The 16,577-nt window shown below is 50.3% G+C and overlaps 4 pseudogenes; all 4 read left to right on the forward strand.

Moving 5' to 3' along the window:
• The first annotated feature begins 953 nt into the window (after nucleotides 1–953).
• On the forward strand, nucleotides 954–1,022 carry LOC134412879 (U6 spliceosomal RNA; annotated as a pseudogene).
• Nucleotides 1,023–3,184: 2,162 nt separating this feature from the next.
• LOC134412891 (U6 spliceosomal RNA) lies at nucleotides 3,185–3,253 on the forward strand (annotated as a pseudogene).
• Nucleotides 3,254–4,585: 1,332 nt separating this feature from the next.
• On the forward strand, nucleotides 4,586–4,654 carry LOC134412871 (U6 spliceosomal RNA; annotated as a pseudogene).
• Nucleotides 4,655–6,526: 1,872 nt separating this feature from the next.
• On the forward strand, nucleotides 6,527–6,595 carry LOC134412872 (U6 spliceosomal RNA; annotated as a pseudogene).
• The last annotated feature ends 9,982 nt before the right edge of the window (nucleotides 6,596–16,577 follow it).

Genomic DNA, 16,577 nt, shown 5'->3' on the forward strand with positions numbered 1-16,577 from the left:
TTCGGGGTAACTTTGGAGCTGTCCATATTTGTCCCAGCTTGTCATGTGTATCTGGTGAGTTTGGTTCACTTACCTCATTGGGAAGCTGCCGTTACGGCCCGTTTTGGCCAATACGAGTTTTTGCCGGAATGGGTATCTGAACGTCTTTTCGGGGCAACTTATGGAGCTTTCTATATTTGCCTAACCCAAACCCGGTTAGGTTCCGGGTTAGGGTTAGGGTTAGGGTTAGGTTCCTGGTTAGGGTTAGGTTCCGGGTTAGGGTTAGGTTCCAGGTTAGGTTTAGGTTCCGGGTTAGGGTTAGGGTTAGGTTCCGGGTTAGGGTTAGGTTCCGGGTTAGGGTTAGGTTCCGGGTTAGGGTTAGGGTTAGGTTCCGGGTTAGGGTTAGGTTCTGGGTTAGGGTTAGGTTCCGGGTTAGGGTTAGGTTCCGGGTTAGGTTCCGGGTTTGGTTCCAGGTTAGGGTGAGGTTCCGGGTTAGGTTCCGGGTTAGGGTTAGGTTCCGGGTTTGGTTTAGGTTCCGGGTTAGGGTTCGGGTTAGGGTTAGGGTTAGGTTCCTGGTTAGGGTTAGGTTCCGGGTTAGGCTTAGGGTTAGGTTCCAGGTTAGGGTTAGGTTCCGGGTTAGGGTTAGGTTCCGGGTTAGGTTCCGGGTATGGTTCCAGGTTAGGGTTAGGTTCCGGGTTAGGTTTAGGTTCCGGGTTAGGGTTCGGGTTAGGGTTAGGGTTAGGTTCCTGGTTAGGGTTAGGTTCCGGGTTATGGTTAGGGTTAGGGTTAGGGTTAGGGTTAGGGTTAGGGTTAGGTTCCGGGTTAGGTTCTGGGTTAGGTTCCGGGTTAGGTTCTGGGTTTGGTTCCGGGTTAGGTTCCGGGTTAGTTTCCGGGTTAGGGTTAGGTTCCGGGTTAGGGTTAGGTTCCGGGTTAGGGTTAGGGTTAGGGTTAGGGTTAGGGTTAGGGTTAGGGTTGTGCTCGCTTCGGCAGCACATATAGTAAAATTGCAACGATACAGAGAAGATTAGCATAGCCCCTGCGCATCTGGTGGTTTTGGTTCACTTACCTCATTGGGAAGCTGCCGTTACGGCCCGTTTTGCGCAATACGAGTATTTGCCGGAATGGGTATCTGAACGTCGTTTCGGGGAAACTTATGGGGCTTTCTATATTTGCCCCACCTTGTCATGTGCATCTGGTGAGTTTGGTTCACTTACCTCATTGGGAAGGTGCCGTTACGGCCCATTTTCGCAATACACGTTTTCTGCCGGAAAGGGTATCTGAACATGGTTTGGGGGCAACTTTTGGAGCTTTCTGTATTTGTCCCAACTTGTCATGTGCATCCGGTGAGTTTGGTTCACTTACCTCATTGGGAAGCTGCCGTTACGGCCTATTTGCGCAATACACGTTTTTGACCGGAACGGGTATTTGAACGTGGTTTTAGGGTAACTTTTGGAGCTTTCTATATTTGTCCCACCTTGTCTTGTGCATCTACTGAGTTTGGTACACTTACCTCATTGGGAAGGTGCCGTTACGGCCCATTTTCGCAATACGCGTTTTCCGCAAGAACGGGTATCTGAACGTGGTTTTGGAGCAACTTTTGGAGCTTTCTATATTTGTCCTACCTTGTCATGTGCATCTGGTGAGTTTGGTTCACTTACCTCATTGGGAAGTTGCCGTTACGGCCCAATTTGCGCAATACGCGTTTTTGCCAAGCACGGGTATCTGAACGTGGTTTCGGGGTAACTTTTGGAGCTTTCTTTATTTGCCCCACCTAGTTATGTGCATCTGGTAAGTTGGTTCACTTCCCTTATTGGGAACGTGCCGTTATGGCCCACTTTGCGCAATACACGTTTTCTGCCGGAAAGGGTATCTGAACGTGGTTTGGGGGCAACTTTTGGAGCTTTCTGTTTTTGTCCCAACTTGTCATGTGCATCTGGTGAGTTTGGTTCACTTACCTCATTGGGAAGCTGCCGTTACGGCCCATTTTGCGCAATACACGTTTTTGACCGGAACAGGTATTTGAACGTGGATTTAGGGTAACTTTTGGATCTTTCTATATTTGTCCCACCTTGTCTCGTGCATCTAGTGAGTTTGGTTCACTTACCTCATTGGGAAGCTGCCGTTATGGCCCATTTTCGCAATACGTGTTTTCCGCAAGAACGGGTATCTGAACGTAGTTTCGGGGCAACTTATGGAGCTTTCTATATTTGTCCCACCTAGTTATGTGCATCTGGTGAGTTTGGTGGACTTTCCTCATTGGGAAGCTGCTTTTACGGCCCAATTTGCGCAATATGCGTTTTTGCCAAGAACGGGTATCTGAACGTGGTTTTGGTTAACTTTTGGAGCTGTCTATATTTGTCCCAACTTGTCATGTGCATGTGGTGAGTTTGGTTCACTTACCTCATTGGGAAGCTGCCATTACGGCCCGTTTTGCGCAATACGAGTTTTTGCCGGAATGGGTATCTGAACGTCGTTTCGGGGTAACTTATGGAGCTGTCCATATTTGTCCCAACTTGTCATGTGTATCTGGTGAGTTTGGTTCACTTACCTCATTGGGAAGCTGCCGTTACGGCCTGTTTTGGGCAATACGAGTTTTTGCTGGAATGGGTATCTGAACGTCTTTTCGGGGCAACTTATGGAGCTTTCTATATTTGCCTAACCCAAACCCGGTTAGGTTCCGGGTTAGGGTTCGGTTCCGGGTTAGGGTTAGGGTTAGGTTAGGGTTAAGTTCCGGGTTAGGCTTAGGTTCCGGGTTAGGGTTAGGGTTAGGTTCCGGGTTAGGGTTAGGTTCCGGGTTAGGGTTAGGTTCCAGGTTAGGGTTTGGGTTAGGTTCCGGGTTAGGGTTTGGTTCCGGGTTAGGGTTAGGGTTAGGTTCCAGTTTAGGGTTTGGTTCCGGGTTAGGGTTAGGTTCCGGGTTAGGTTCCGGGTTAGGTTCCGGGTTAGGTTCCGGGATAGGTTCCGGGTTAGGGTTAGGTTCTGGGTTAGGGTTAGGTTCCGGGTTCGGGTTCGGGTTAGGGTTAGGGTTAGGTTCCGTGTTAGGGTTAGGTTCCGGGTTAGGGTTAGGGTTAGGGTTAGGGTTAGGGTTAGGTGCCGGGTTAGGTTCCGGGTTAGTTTCCGGGTTTGGTTCCGGGTTAGGTTCCGGGTTAGGGTTAGGTTCCGGGTTAGGGTTAGGGTTAGGGTTAGGGTTAGGGTTAGGCTTAGGGTTGTGCTCGCTTCGGCAGCACATATACTAAAATTGCAACGATACAGGGAAGATTAGCATGGCCCCTGCGCATCTGGTGGGTTTGGTTCACTTACCTCATTGGGAAGCTGCCGTAACGGCCCGTTTTGCGCAATACGAGTATTTGCCAGAATGGGTATCTGAACGTCGTTTCGGGGAAACTTATGGGGCTTTCTATATTTGTCCCACCTTGTCATGTGCATCTAGTGAGTTTGGTTCACTTACCTCATTGGGAAGCTGCCGTTATGGCCCATTTTCGCAATACGTGTTTTCCGCAAGAACGGGTATCTGAACGTGGTTTCGGGGCAACTTATGGAGCTTTCTATATTTGTCCCACCTAGTTATGTGCATCTGGTGAGTTTGGTGGACTTTCCTCATTGGGAAGCTGCTTTTACGGCCCAATTTGCGCAATATGCGTTTTTGCCAAGAACGGGTATCTGAACGTGGTTTTGGTTAACTTTTGGAGCTGTCTATATTTGTCCCAACTTGTCATGTGCATGTGGTGAGTTTGGTTCACTTACCTCATTGGGAAGCTGCCATTACGGCCCGTTTTGCGCAATACGAGTTTTTGCCGGAATGGGTATCTGAACGTCGTTTCGGGGTAACTTATGGAGCTGTCCATATTTGTCCCAACTTGTCATGTGTATCTGGTGAGTTTGGTTCACTTACCTCATTGGGAAGCTGCCGTTACGGCCTGTTTTGGGCAATACGAGTTTTTGCTGGAATGGGTATCTGAACGTCTTTTCGGGGCAACTTATGGAGCTTTCTATATTTGCCTAACCCAAACCCGGTTAGGTTCCGGGTTAGGGTTCGGTTCCGGGTTAGGGTTAGGGTTAGGTTAGGGTTAGGTTCCGGGTTAGGCTTAGGTTCCGGGTTAGGGTTAGGGTTAGGTTCCGGGTTAGGGTTAGGTTCCGGGTTAGGGTTAGGTTCCAGGTTAGGGTTTGGGTTAGGTTCCGGGTTAGGGTTTGGTTCCGGGTTAGGGTTAGGGTTAGGTTCCAGTTTAGGGTTAGGTTCCGGGTTAGGGTTAGGTTCCGGGTTAGGTTCCGGGTTTGGTTCCAGGTTAGGGTGAGGTTCCGAGTTAGGTTCCGGGTTAGGTTCCGGGTTAGGTTCCGGGATAGGTTCCGGGTTAGGGTTAGGTTCTGGGTTAGGGTTAGGTTCCGGGTTCGGGTTCGGGTTCGGGTTAGGGTTAGGTTCCGTGTTAGGGTTAGGTTCCGGGTTAGGGTTAGGGTTAGGGTTAGGGTTAGGGTTAGGTGCCGGGTTAGGTTCCGGGTTAGTTTCCGGGTTTGGTTCCGGGTTAGGTTCCGGGTTAGGGTTAGGTTCCGGGTTAGGGTTAGGTTCCGGGTTAGGGTTAGGGTTAGGGTTAGGGTTAGGGTTAGGCTTAGGGTTGTGCTCGCTTCGGCAGCACATATACTAAAATTGCAACGATACAGAGAAGATTAGCATGGCCCCTGCGCATCTGGTGGGTTTGGTTCACTTACCTCATTGGGAAGCTGCCGTAACGGCCCGTTTTGCGCAATACGAGTATTTGCCAGAATGGGTATCTGAACGTCGTTTCGGGGAAACTTATGGGGCTTTCTATATTTGCCCCACCTTGTCATGTGCATCTGGTGAGTTTGGTTCACTTACCTCATTGGGAAGGTGCCGTTACGGCCCATTTTCGCAATACACGTTTTCTGCCGGAAAGGGTATCTGAACGTGGTTTGGAGGCAACTTTTGGAGCTTTCTGTTTTTGTCCCAACTTGTCATGTGCATCCGGTGAGTTTGGTACACTTACCTCATTGGGAAGGTGCCGTTACGGCCCATTTTCGCAATACGCGTTTTCCGCAAGAACGGGTATCTGAACGTGGTTTTGGAGCAACTTTTGGAGCTTTCTATATTTGTCCCACCTTGTCATGTGCATCTGGTGAGTTTGGTTCACTTACCTCATTGGGAAGTTGCCGTTACGGCCCAATTTGCGCAATACGCGTTTTTGCCAAGCACGGGTATCTGAACGTGGTTTCGGGGTAACTTTTGGAGCTTTCTTTATTTGCCCCACCTAGTTATGTGCATCTGGTGAGTTTGGTTCACTTCCCTTATTGGGAAAGTGCCGTTATGGCCTATTTTGCGCAATACACGTTTTCTGTCGGAAAGGGTATCTGAACGTGGTTTGGGGGCAACTTTTGCAGCTTTCTGTTTTTGTCCCAACTTGTCATGTGCATCTGGTGTGTTTGGTTCACTTACCTCATTGGGAAGCTGCCGTTACGGCCCATTTTGCGCAATACACGTTTTTGACCGTAACGGGTATTTGAACGTGGATTTAGGGTAACTTTTGGAGCTTTCTATATTTGTCCCACCTTGTCTTGTGCATGTAGTGAGTTTGGAACACTTACCTCATTGGGAAGGTGCCATTACGGCCCATTTTCGCAATACGCGTTTTCCGCAAGAACGGGTATCTGAACGTGGTTTCGGGGCAACTTATGGAGCTTTCTTTATTTGTCCCACCTAGTTATGTGCATCTGGTGAGTTTGGTGGACTTTCCTTATTGGGAAGCTGCTTTTACGGCCCAATTTGCGCAATATGCGTTTTTGCCCAGAACGGGTATCTGAACGTGGTTTTGGGTAACTTTTGGAGCTTTCTATATTTGTCCCAACTTGTCATGTGCATGTGGTGAGTTTGGTTCACTTACCTCATTGGGAAGCTGCCGTTACGGACCATTTTGCGCAATACGAGTTTTTGCCGGAATGGGTATCTGAACGTCGTTTCGGGGTAACTTATGGAGCTGTCCATATTTGTCCCAACTTGTCATGTGTATCTGGTGAGTTTGGTTCACTTACCTCATTGGGAAGCTGCCGTTACGGCCCGTTTTGGCCAATACGAGTTTTTGCCGGAATGGGTATCTGAACGTCTTTTCGGGGCAAATTATGCAGCTTTCTATATTTGCCTAACCCTAACCCGGTTAGGTTCCCGGTTAGGGTTACGTTCCGTGTTAGGGTTAGGGTTAGGTTCCGGGTTAGGGTTAGGTTCTGGTTTAGGGTTAGGTTCCGGGTTAGGGTTAGGTTCCGGATTAGGGTTAGGGTTAGGGTTAGGTTCCGGGTTAGGGTTAGGTTCCGGGTTAGGGTTAGGGTTATGTTCCGGGTTAGGGTTAGGTTCCGTGTTAGGGTTAGGTTCCGGGTTAGGTTCCGGGTTAGGTTCCGGGTATGGTTCCGGGTTAGGTTCCGGGTTAGTTTCCGGGTTAGGTTCCGGGTTAGGGTTAGGTTCCGGGTTAGGGTTAGGGTTAGGGTTAGGGTTATGGTTAGGGTTAGGGTTAGGGTTAGGGTTAAGGTTAGGGTTAGGGTTATGCTTAGGGTTGTGCTCGCTTCGGCAGCACATATACTAAAATTGCAACGATACAGAGAAGATTAGCATGGCCCCTGCGCATCTGGTGGGTTTGGTTCACTTACCTCATTGGAAAGCTGCCGTTACGGCCCGTTTTGCGCAATACGAGTCTTTGCCGGAATGGGTATCTGAACGTCGTTTCTGGGAAACTTATGGAGCTTTATATATTTGTCCCACCTTGTCATGTGCATCTGGTGAGTTTGGTTCACTTACCTCATTGGGAAGGTGCCGTTACGGCCCATTTTCGCAATACACGTTTTCTGCCTGAATGGGTATCTGAACGTGGTTTGGGAGCAATTTTTGGAGCTTTCTGTATTTGTCCCAACTGTCATGTGCATCTGGTGAGTTTGGTTCACTTACCTCATTGGGAAGCTGCCGTTACGGCCCGTTTTGCGCAATACGAGTTTTTGACAGTATGGGTATCTGAACGTCGTTTCGGGGCAACTTATGGAGCTTTCTATATTTGCCCCATCTTGTCATGTGCATCTGGTGAGTTTGGTTCACTTACCTCATTGGGAAGCTGCCGTTACGGCCCATTTTGCGCAATACACGTTTTTGACCGGAACGGGTATCTGAACGTGGTTTTGGGGCAACTTTTGGAGCTTTCTATATTTGTCCCACCTTGTCATTTGCATCTAGTGAGTTTGGTTCAGTTTCCTCATTGGGAAGCTGCTTTTAAGGCCCGTTTTGCGCATTACGCGTTTTTGCCCAGAACGGGTGTCTGAACGTGGTTTCGGGGTAACTTTTGGAACTTTCTATATTTGTCCCACCTTGTCATGTGCATCTGGTGTGTTTGGTTCTCTCACCTGATTGGGAAGGTGCCGTTACGGCCCATTTTTCGCAATACGCGTTTCCCCCCGGAAAGGGTATCTGAACGTGGTTTGGGGGCAACTTTTGGAGCTTTCTATATTTGCCCCACCTTGTCATGTGCATCTGGCGAGTTTGGTTCACTTACATCATTGGGAAGGTGCCGTTATGGCCCGTTTGCGCAATTCGAGTTTTTGCCAGAATGGGTTTCTGAACGTGGTTTCGGGGCAACTTTTGGAGCTGTCTATATTTGTCCCAACTTGTCATATGCATCTGGTGGGTTTGGTTCACTTTCCTCATTTGGAAGCTGCTTTTACGGCCCGTTTTGCGCAATACGCGTTTTTGCCCAGAACGGGTATCTGAACGTGGTTTTGGGGTAACTTTTGGAGCTGTCTATATTTGTCCCAACTTGTCATGTGCATCTGGTGAGTTTGGTTCACTTACCTCATTGGGAAGCTGCCGTTACGGCCCATTTTGCACAATACGAGTTTTTGCCGGAATGGGTATCTGAACGTCGTTTCGGGGCAACTTATGGAGCTTTCTATATTTGTTCCAACTTGTCAGGTGCATCTGGTGAGTTTAAGCTCCAGCAGTCGACCGATCTCCCGTAGCACAGCCACTTAGTGCATACGGACAGTGTAAGTTTTCTGAGAAGTGAGCTCTCACTTCAACTCATAACAGCCACTGACTTCACCACAGCCACTTCTCGGTGGATGCTTTGGTTCTCCAGGATGTGGGTGAGGAGGATTAGTTGCAGCAGCTGGTCGAGCTTCTCTCCCCAGTCTCATATGGAGCAATTAAAGTTATCTGAGAAGTGAGCTCTCACTTCAACTCATTTTGTAGTGCGCCGAGTTGAGCACAGCCACTACGGTGGATGCTCTCTTTGAGAAGCAAGCTGTCACTTCAACTCATGGACTTCCCCTATGTGTGGGTGGTACTCCAGGTGTCCACCGATCGCCCATAGCACAGCCATGACAGCCATTGACTTCACCACTTAGCTGTTCCTCATGTTGTCCTTTCCCTGAAGTGGAGTTCGTAGCAGCAGCTGGTCGAGCGTCTCTCCCCAGTCTCATACAGAGCAATTAAAGTTATCTGAGAAGTGAGCTCTCACTTCAACTTCAAGTTCAGACACTATAGCACAGCCCCTACGGTGGAGGCGCAGCTGGCCGTGCCTCTCTCCCCAGCCACTTAGTGCATAGGGACAGTTTAAGTTTCCTGAGAAGTGAGCTTTCACTTCGACTCATGACAGCCATTGACTTCACCACTTAGCTGTTCCTCATGTTGTCCTTTCCCTGAAGTGGAGTTCGTAGCAGCAGCTGGTCGAGCGTCTCTCCCCAGTCTCGCAATTAAAGGTATCTGAGAAGTGAGCTCTCACTTCGACTCATGACAGCCATTGACTTCACCAGTTAGCTGTTCCTTGATGGTGCCATATAAATAAATAAATAATAATAATAATAATAATAATAATAATAATAATAATAATAATGTTGTCCTTTCCCTGAAGTGGAGTTCGTAGCAGCAGCTGGTCGAGTGTCTCTCCCCAGTCTCACAATTAAAGGTATCTGAGAAGTGAGCTCTCACTTCGACTCACGACAGCCATTGACTTCACCACAGCCACTTCGTGTTCGATGCTGTGTTCCTCCAGGATGTGAGTGAGGAGGATTAGTTGCAGCAGCTGGTCGAGCTTCTCTCCCCAGTCTCATATGGAGCAAAGTTTTCTGAGAAGTGAGCTCTCACTTCAACTCATGAGAGTCATTGACTTCACCACAGCCACTCCTGTGGATGCTCTGATTTGCCAGGATGTGTAGCAGCAGCTGGTCGAGCTCCTCTCCCCTATGTGCGCGAGCCAAGCTCCAGCAGTCGACTGATCTCCCGTAGCACAGCCACTTAGTGCGTACGGACAGTTTAAGTTTTCTGAGAAGTGAGCTCTCACTTCAACTCATAACAGCCATTGACTTCACCACAGCCACTTCTCGGTGGATGCTTTGGTCCTCCAGGATGTGGGTGAGGAGGATTAGTTGCAGCAGCTGGTCGAGCTTCTCTCCCCAGTCTCATATGGAGCAAAGTTATCTGAGACGTGAGCTCTCACTTCGACTCATGACAGCCATTGACTTCACCACAGCCACTTTGTGTTGGATGCTGTGGTCCTCCAGGATGTGGGTGAGGATTAGTAGCAGAAGCTGGTCCAGCTTCTCTCCCCGGTCTCGTCCCACCCCTCTTCCGCTGTAACCCTCTCTTTGAGAAGCAAGCTGTCAGTTAAGTTCATTCACTTCCCCAATTGCGGAAGGTACTCCAGGAGTCCACCGAACTCCCGTAGCACAGCCACTTAGTGCGTACGGACAGTTTAATTTTTCTGAGAAGTGAGCTCTCACTTCAACTCATGAGAGTCATTGACTTCACCACAGACACTCCTGTGGATGCTGTGGTCTTCCAGGATGTGGGTGAGGATTAGTCGCAGCAGCTGGTTGAGCTTCTCTCCCTGGTCTCGTCCCACCCCTCTTCTGCTTTAACCCCCTCTTTGAGAAGCAACCTCTCACTTCAACTCATGGACTTCCCCTCTGAGAAAAAGCTAAGCTCCAGTAATGCACCGATCACTGCACACTCCCCGGCTCTCTATAGGGGCCTGGAGAAGCAGAGGCGAGCACTGCACACTCCCCGGCTCTCTATAGGGGCCTGGAGAAGCAGAGGCGAACACTGCACACTCCCCGGCTCTCTATAGGGGCCTGGAGAAGCAGAGGCGAGCAGTGAAGAGAGGGCAGTGTGAAAATATATGTTCATGAGTCTCAGTGCAACCCCCCCACTACATAAACATAACCTGGCTAAATACCTCTGAACCGCCCCGTTAGTAATGCAGAGGGAAGGGCATTGCACCTAGCTAACATAAACGCTCTTCTCAATTGCGGATTGTACAGCAGCTGTAAGTAAGGTGCCATTTTACCAGGCTTAACAGGCAGATGGAAATGTAGTGGGGAGCACGACGTATTTGCTACACTGTTGAGTTCCTGATACTCGACATCTAAAGTTCTTTCTTTAATGACCCTGAAAGCGTCAGTTTGGTTTAACATACCCAGATTTAAAAGGTCTAGACCAAGCAAGTTTAATTTGGCATAGAATTCTAACATCCCTGTTAAACTTCTATGGGGTGTCTGGGAATTCTTCAGAGCACCCGGAGATCCCAGCCAAAACGCTACAAGCTGCCCGGCTATTGGCTGCCTAGGCCGCTACAGCTCTGCTCTACTTTCGATTTCTATGAGCGGTCAACGCTCCCCGTAGGACTACCCGTCCCGTTCCCTTCTTTCCTGTACAGACTGGCCACTACCAATATGTCCGACGGGCAAATTCCCTCACAACACGTCACTCCCAACATGGTCGTCCTTCCTCCCTTACTGGGAAACGGCATTTTTCGTCCCTCCCATAATGGACGCCAGGAAGCAACGTCACGTTCCTGCCTTTCTTTCCTGTCTGGAAGTACCTCCTTCCCTCCTCACACCCAAAATAGCCGCAGTCGGGCGACGCTCCGCCTTTTCCTTCTCTTCCACTGGGCTTGCGCCAGGGAGCGGGGCGGGGCCGAAGCCAGGTGTTGGTACTCGAGGCGGCGGCCGCTGATTCCCACCGGGCCGAGCAACCGCCATGCCCAAGGTGGTGTCGTGCTCTGTGGTTTGCCCGGGCGCGCGCTACCGTGAAGAAGACAAACCGCTGTCTATGCGGGCAGATGGCGCTAGTCCTGGGTGAGCCGAGAGCGCCGCGGCGGGTCCCTGCCTCCGCCCCTCTGCCGCGTACCGTTGTCCGTCGAGGCCTGGCGGGGAGGCATCGCCACACACCGCCGCTCAGGGGCCGCTGGGCTCCCCCCGCCCAACCTCGGCGGCTATGGCCGGAGCGCCCGTTTCAGCCACCGCGCAGGGTAGGGAGGGGGTGGGGGAGAGGATCCTTCTGAGCACTGCAGCGGAGCCTCTTCCATCCCCGGAGGCCGGAATAAGTTAAGCTTTGGCGGGGGTGTGGGGAGAGTGGATCGGAAGGGAGGTGCGAAATTACCCCAAAATCCAGTTGGAAGTTCTTCGTGCAAGGAGAGACAGTTTCAACTTTTTGGAGGCTTATGGGGAGGGGGGATACAACAGGCGACTAGGGTTGCTGCCGCGTTGGGTGGAGGGAATGAGACCAGCTCAATGAGGGTGGTTGGATGACTTTAGGAAGGGAAATACTCTTCAGCCTGCGTTCATGTACGTTACAAGCTTCGAACGTGGGAATGCAATATCGTCTGCAAGAGGCCTTTTTAGGGGTTTCTCCGGAACGAGGCTTTCTGCGAACCTAGGAGGGGAGGGGAGGAAGGGGAAGAGGGCCTTCTTTCCTGGGCGGGCGGGCGGGCGGGCGGGAGAGACCCACTGCTTGGGTGGCAGGGGCAGCGTCCACGAAGAAGGGCTGCGTTCATGTACGTTACAAGCTTCGAACGTTGGAATGGAATGTCATCTGCAAGAGGCTGCTGGTTTATTTATTTATTTATTTATTTATTTATTTATTTATCATATTTATACCCCGCTCCTCAGCCAAAAAAGGCTCTCAGAGCGGCTTACACTTAGTAAAACAGACAGTCCCTGCCCTCAGGCTTACAGTCTAATAAAGACATGACACACAAGGAACAGGAGTTCAGGAGGGAGGGGGGGAGGGAGGAGAGAGAGTCCAACAGGAGCAGGCCATGATGTTTCTTCTGCCTGCTCCTGTCCCCTTGCTCTTTCTTCTTCCCCACAGGGCCAAGATGACAGTTTGCCCTGTGGGGGTGGGGGAAGAGTCCAACAGGAGCAGGCCATGTTGTTTCTTCTACCTGATCCTGTCCCCTTGTTCTTTCTTCTTCCCCACAGGGCCAAGATGACAGTTTGCCCTGTGGGGGTGGGGGAAGAGTCCAACAGGAGCAGGCCATGTTGTTTCTTCTGCCTGCTCCTGTCCCCTTGTTCTTTCTTCTTCCCCACAGGGCCAAGATGACAGTTTGCCCTGTGGGGGTGGGGGAAGTGTCCAACAGGAGCAGGCCATGTTGTTTCTTCTGCCTGCTCCTGTCCCCTTGTTCTTTCTTCTTCCCCACAAGTCCAAGATGACAGTTTGCCCTGAGGGGGTGGGGGAAGAGTCCAACAGGAGCAGGCCATGTTGTTTCTTCTGCCTGCTCCTGTCCCCTTGTTCTTTCTTCTTCCCCACAGGGCCAAGATGACAGTTTGCCCTGTGGGGGTGGGGGAAGAGTCCAACAGGAGCAGGCCATGTTGTTTCTTCTGCCTGATCCTGTCCCCTTGTTCTTTCTTCTTCCCCACAGGGCCAAGATGACAGTTTGCCCTGTGGGGGTGGGGGAAGAGTCCAACAGGAGCAGGCCATGTTGTTTCTTCTGCCTGATCCTGTCCCCTTGTTCTTTCTTCTTCCCCACAGGGCCAAGATGACAGTTTGCCCTGTGGGGGTGGGGGAGGGGTCCAAGAGGAGCAGGCCATGATGTTTCTTCTGCCTGCTCCTGTCCCCTTGTTCTTTCTTCTTCCCCACAGGGCCAAGATGACAGTTTGCCCTGTGGGGGTGGGGGAAGTGTCCAACAGGAGCAGGCCATGTTGTTTCTTCTGCCTGCTCCTGTCCCCTTGTTCTTTCTTCTTCCCCACAGGGCCAAGATGACAGTTTGCCCTGTGGGGGAGGGGGAAGAGTCCAACAGGAGCAGGCCATGTTGTTTCTTCTGCCTGCTCCTGTCCCCTTGTTCTTTCTTCTTCCCCACAGGGCCAAGATGACAGTTTGCCCTGTGGGGTGGGGGAAGAGTCCAACAGGAGCAGGCCATGTTGTTTCTTCTGCCTGCTCCTGTCCCCTTGGTCTTTCTTCTTCCCCACAGGTCCAAGATGACAGTTTGCCCTGTGGGGGTGGGGGAAGTGTCCAACAGGAGCAGGCCATGTTGTTTCTTCTGCCTGCTCCTGTCCCCTTGTTCTTTCTTCTTCCCCACAGGGCCAAGATGACAGTTTGCCCTGTGGGGGTGGGGGAAGTGTCCAACAGGAGCAGGCCATGTTGTTTCTTCTGCCTGCTCCTGTCCCCTTGTTCTTTCTTCTTCCCCACAGGGCCAAGATGACAGTTTGCCCTGTGGGGGTGGGGGAAGTGTCCAGCAGGAGCAGGCCCCGATGTTTCTTCTGCCTGCTCCTGTCCCCTTGTTCTTTCTTCTTTCCCACAGGGCCAAGATGACAGTTTGCCCTGTGGGGGTGGGGGAAGTGTCCAGCAGGAGCAGGCCCCGATGTTTCTTCTGCCTGCTCCTGTCCCCTTGTTCTTTCTTCTTCCCCACAGGGCCAAGATGACAGTTTGCCCTGTGGGGGTGGGGGAAGAGTCCAACAGGAGCAGGCCATGTTGTTTCTTCTGCCTGATCCTGTCCCCTTGTTCTTTCTTCTTCCCCACAGGGCCAAGATGACAGTTTGCCCTGTGGGGGTGGGGGAAATGTCCAACAGGAGCAGGCCATGTTGTTTCTTCTGCCTGCTCCTGTCCCCTTGTTCTTTCTTCTTCCCCACAGGGCCAAGATGACAGTTTGCCCTGTGGGGGTGGGGGAAGTGTCCAACAGGAGCAGGCCCCGATGTTTCTTCTGCCTGCTCCTGTCCCCTTGCTCTTTCTTCTTCCCCACAGGTCCAAGATGACAGTTTGCCCTGTGGGGGTGGGGGAAGTGTCCAACAGGAGCAGGCCATGTTGTTTCTTCTGCCTGCTCCTGTCCCCTTGTTCAGTCAGGGATGGGTCGATGTCTTTAGGCAAGCAACGCATATTTGTCAATTATTTATGGGAACATGTTAACAAAATAGTATTCTTGTTTATCATGCTGTTGAATAACTAACTGTCTATAGTTGTTATTGGGAGAACCTTCTGGAAGAACACAACTGGCCCACACCCCTGTATGTTGCTGAGGATTGTCATGTCATTCATGTTTTAGATCATGGTTAAGAACATTGTTTCAACATCACTCATCTGTGTGAGTCCACTTTTGACCAAAAGATTTGTTAAACCTTATACTGGATTTGTGAATGGAGTCTTGCATGAATGGGCCCTTGTAATTGTGGGAAAAGCCTGAGAAATAGAAACGCCTTTATAAGCTATCTGCGCTGAGTTTTTTGACCCTGAATAGTTCTATTTATTTATTTATTTATTTATTTATATAGCACCATCAATGTACATGGTGCTGTACAGAGTAAAACAGTAAATAGCAAGACCCTGCCGCATAGGCTTACATTCTAATAAAATCTTAGTAAAGCAATAAGGAGGGGAAGAGAATGCAAACAGGCACAGGGTAGGGTAAACAGGCACAGGGTAGGGTAAAACTAACAGTTTTTATGCTTTTATGTCTTTATGCTTTTAAATTTTGTACATTTGTTTTTAATGTTCACTGTTCTAGTTTTTGTAAATCACCCAGAGAGCTTCAGCTATGGGGTGGTATACAAATGTAATAAATAATAATAAAAAGTCACAATTATTCCATTAGTCACATCAATTACTGGCATCACATTGAAAAACCTCAGAAACTGAGCCTACCAAAATACATCCACACCAACATCCAGAAAGCAGTCATACTTAAAACATGCTCAATTGTCAGGATATTCCTGAATGGCAATGCCCCTCTGTCTAGAAAAACCACAATGAGTGAGAAAGAGATAATCATCATCATCTGTTCTAGTGGGTGAGCAGATAAAAAAGCATAAATAGGTGCTAATTGTAGGCCCTGTGTCAGCTGACTAGCCCATTCAGCATTAAACAGGGGAACTTGGTACTTAAAGAGATCTCAACTATGCCATTTTATACATGCTATATTTAATGTGATGTAACAAATACATTTCTAACAAAAAAAAAAGAGTTTCGTTTTACTCATTATTGTCTATACAAACCCCAAATTGAACCCACCTAAAACACTTTTGGGTATACACTTTTGTTTAAAGTGTATGGATCAGCTATTGGTAGTTAACTGGCAACCGATTCTTTGGTATTTCCGCCTGAAATCATTCAGCAAAGAACAAATCTGTAACACTCAGTTCTAACTGGCCAATGCCAGAAGGACACAAAGCATGGACAGGATGGAGTCCCAGAGAAATGTCTTCAGGACATGGGGTGAAGGGTTGCTGTTACGTGTAGGGGTGGAAAATGAGTTGCACCATCCATTAATCAAAGGAAGTGATTATGCCTCTAAGTGTGTGCTGAATGGATTTTCAGCACCAGAAAGGAAAAAAAACCCACTTCAGCTGGTGGTGTGTGAGTTTCCAGGCAGGTTTTAGCCATTCAGGAGAGGGGGGGTGTGTGTAGGCAGGCAGTGGAAGGAAATACATTTTGTAACGCTTGAAAGGGTAAAATGTTTTATGAACATCTAGAAACTTTGCCGTGTGAGCATCTGTTCATGTGGTCAGACTTTTGGGAGATGCCTTACACTTCAAAGTAAGTAATTGCTTGGATCACACTACCAATACACGGACCTCAGCAGAGCAACCTAGTGTCATCTGCCCCCACCCCGCAAGCAGTAAAACATATCTGCCACTTCTATCATACCTCACGGAGAACCCCACCCCGTTCCCAGTGGTTGAGCAGCACCTCTCAATACCCAACACAATAGCCCCACAAAGCAGGCTACTTCTATTGCAGGTAAAGGGGGGGGGGACGTAGTTTGGCGCAGAAGCTGGAGGAAGGGGAGGCAGACCTGGGCCAAGAAGTCCCCCTCCGCCTAGCATGCTGGACTCTTGCAAATAGGAAGGGAGATCTCTGCCTTGCTCAAGAGTCCCGAGAGAGCTCTTATGAGATAGCTGGGCGTGTTGAGTTGACCACGCCGGAGACTCTGAGCATGTGTAAAAGGCCTTTTTCGGGGTTTCTCCGGAACGAGGCTTTCTGCGAACCTGGGAGGGGGGGGAGGAAGGGGCAGAGGGCCTTCTTTCCTTTGCGGGCGAGGGGGGAGAGACGGCAGGGGCAGCATCCACGAAGAAGGGCGCCGAAGCGAGGAAAGGGCTTCTCCTCACCGGAGCGGCCAGCCTGGCCAACGGCGGCCAGCGCCCTCCCGGCATGGCTAGTATGTGGCGACACTAGGGTGGGGGGGTTGATTTTACGCTTTCCGACCAGCAAAGGGCGCCACGGTAGACCCAAGCACCCTCTCTCCCACCGCCGGCGGGGCTCCCTTTCCCGGGAGAAGAACGCCTGACAGGGCCACAGCCCGAGGGGCCAAGAGCACAGAGCATAGCTGCGGCGGCGCCCGAAGCCTTGGGTTACA

Source organism: Elgaria multicarinata, chromosome 22 (assembly GCF_023053635.1).
Source record: "Elgaria multicarinata webbii isolate HBS135686 ecotype San Diego chromosome 22, rElgMul1.1.pri, whole genome shotgun sequence".
NCBI classification, from domain to species: domain Eukaryota; kingdom Metazoa; phylum Chordata; class Lepidosauria; order Squamata; family Anguidae; genus Elgaria; species Elgaria multicarinata.